Source organism: Marmota marmota, unplaced genomic scaffold (genome assembly GCF_001458135.2).
Source record: "Marmota marmota marmota unplaced genomic scaffold, marMar, whole genome shotgun sequence".
Classification (NCBI taxonomy): Eukaryota; Metazoa; Chordata; class Mammalia; order Rodentia; family Sciuridae; genus Marmota; species Marmota marmota.
The window spans coordinates 7,813,625-7,816,584 of NW_026000205.1; positions in this window are offsets into that span (position 1 = coordinate 7,813,625).

Genomic DNA, 2,960 nt, shown 5'->3' on the forward strand with positions numbered 1-2,960 from the left:
CGGGGCGGCCGGCTGGGGGCGGGACGCTCCCCTGACCACCCTTCTCCCTCCCTTCCTCCCTCCCCAGCTGGCGGTGGCTTCTCCTCGGCCGGCCAGCCGGGCCTGGTGGCTTCGCTTCTGGTTTCCTTTCCCAAGGCCCCGGTCCGCTCTTCCTCCCTCCCCACAGCCTTTGAATTCCTGGCTCCTTCTCCACTTTCTGGTTCCATCTCCAGTGTCACCTCCTCGGGAAGGCTCCCTCGGGGACCACCCTGGCCACAGGCCCCTCTGTCATTCTGTCCTATTTTGTTTTCTTCGAGTCAGAAATTATTTCTCTCGTTCATTCATCTTCCAGGGTCTTGGAATCCCACTGGGAGTGAGGTCCCTAGATTGTGCCCTCCTCCTCGGCATCTCCCAGTCCAGTTACACTGGCCTCGCCGCCAACAGCACCTCAGGGCTTTTGCATGGGCTCTTTCCTTCTCCAGGAGTTTGATTAACTCTCTCATTTCCTAGGGACTCTGCTCAAATGTCACCCCTTCAGAGAACCCCTTTCCCCTCCTCAAAGTTGCACTCCCTTTCATTACGACCTCCCCCGTGCTGTGGGTTTCCCTAGCGCTTATCAGCTCCTAAAATACTATGTAATTTAAGTTTATGGTCCATCTCCTCCCACCAGGAATTTTGATCTACAATTTCACTAGCATATCTTCAGTGTCTGGTCCACAGAAGAGGCTCAATGCAGAAAGGTTTGTGGATCAGTTTGTGGATCATATTTCTTTCCTCTCTACATCCCCTCCCCTGATCTAGTGCTGTACCCCTGTCATCAACAGTATCCATCCGGGGCTGGGGTTGTGGCTCAGCCCTACAGCGCTCACCTGGCATGTGCGAGGCCCTGGGTTCGATACTCAGCACCACATAAAAATGAAATAAAGATGTTGTGTCCACAAATATTAAAAAATAATTTAAAAAAAAACAGTATCCATCCATAATAGGTGCTCAAAAAGTACATGTTAATCAAATGATTTCTGTAAGCTCTTCTTCAGTGTATAGCCTGAAAGAAGCCACTTGGAGACTCTCTGAGCCTCATTTTTGCCAGGTCATAAAAATGGATTGTGGGTAGAATTATGGGATTTGCCTAACAGGAGCCTGGTTCAAATTAGCATCTTTACTCTGTTTTTATTATGAAATTCAAACACATAGAAAAGGGAAAAAATATTCTGAGCACACAAATAGACTCCCAACTGGATTAATAGTTGTTAACATTTTGCTAAATTGCCGTTATCTATACATACACGTGTGTGTTCGGTTTTTATTGGGGAGATTGTTATTGTTTTTGCCAAAACAACAAAGAATAAATTGCAGACATCTTGAAATTCTACCTCCCCCCCACTTTGGGGAATTGAACCTAGGGCCTTGCTCATGCAAGGCAAATGCCCTACCACTGAACTGCACCGGGCATCTCTTAAGAATAAGAACATGGAGCCAGGTGCAGTGGTGAAAGCCTGTAATCCTAGCAACTTGGGAGGCTGAGGCAGGAGGATCACAAGTTCAAAGCTAGACTTAGCAAAAAAGCAAGGTGCTAAGCAACTCAGTGAGACCCTGTCTCTAAATAAAATACAAAATAGGGCTGAGGATGTACCTCAGTGGCCAAGGGCTCCTGAGTTAAATCCCTGGAACCCCCCACCCTAGACAATAAGTAAATAAAAATTTAAAAACAAAATGGGGATGTGTATCATTGGTTAAGCACCCCAGGATTCAATCCCTGGTACATAAATAAATAAATAATAAGAACATGGGGGCTGGGGATATAGCTCAGTGGTAGAGTGTTTGCCTAGCATATGTGAAGCCCTCGGTTTCATTCCCAGTATCACAAGAGAACATGAGATGGTGAAGAGGCACACATCTGTAATTCCAGCAACTTGGGAGGCTGAGATAATTCCAAGTTGGAGGCCAGCCTCAGCAACTGAGAGACTCTGTATCAAAATAAAAAGGGTTAGGGATGTAGCTCAGTCTTAAAGCACCCCTGGGTTCAACCCCCCAGTACCAAAAAACAAAAACAAACAAATAAACAAAACACCCAGACGTTTTTGTTACCCTTATTCTAAAGAGGAAACCCTGAGACTCTAAGGGATTAAAACACTTGCCCAAGATCGCATAGCTACTTAGGGAACAGAGACCAAGATGTGACAAGGGATATTCCATTCCCACTTAACCTTTGTACTCTTAACCACAGCTGAATTCAATTGTCCAGCCTTTGCTAAGTCTGGTATAGTGCTCTTCACAGATACAATTTTATTTGAACTTTCCCAATTCGTTTTTTTTTTTTTTTTTTTTTTTTGGGGGGGGGGTTGTTTGTTTGTTTTAGGTCCTAGGGACTGAACCAGAGGCACTTAACCGCTACACCCCCAGCCCTTTTTATTTCTTATTTTTGAGACAAGGTCTTACTAAATTACCTAGGACCTCACCAAGTTGCTGAGGCTGGCCTTGAATGTGTGACACTCTGGCCTCAGCTTCCAGAGTCGCTGGGATTACAGGCATGCTCCACCTCGCCCACCTAACTTTGCTAATGCTTAAAAGTTAGGCAAGAGAATCCCCATTTAACAGACTGTGTATGGCTCAGAGAGGTCAAGTATTTTTCCAAGGTCACACACGGAGCGAATAGTGAAACTAGGCGACTCTAGCCTAGAGTGTAGACCCCTACTGAGGCTGTGTACGTAAGAACCTCAATTGCTTGGCTTGACAGGTGCATGAGTAGATGTGAAGAATCTGCACTTTCAAAGGCCGAAAAGCCCCTATGCGCCACCGTCCCACAGGGCAAATAGCCACCGGTATTTACCCGCTTCCCTGAAGCAGCTACCCGGGCATGCGCCTTGAAGGCAACCTCCCCTCCTTTTGAATCTGCCCCATGCCGGCTCCGCCCATCACCGTCCAGGGCCTATCCCTGGGGTGAAGGGCGGGGCCGCCACGCGAGTGGGCGGTAGCTAAGG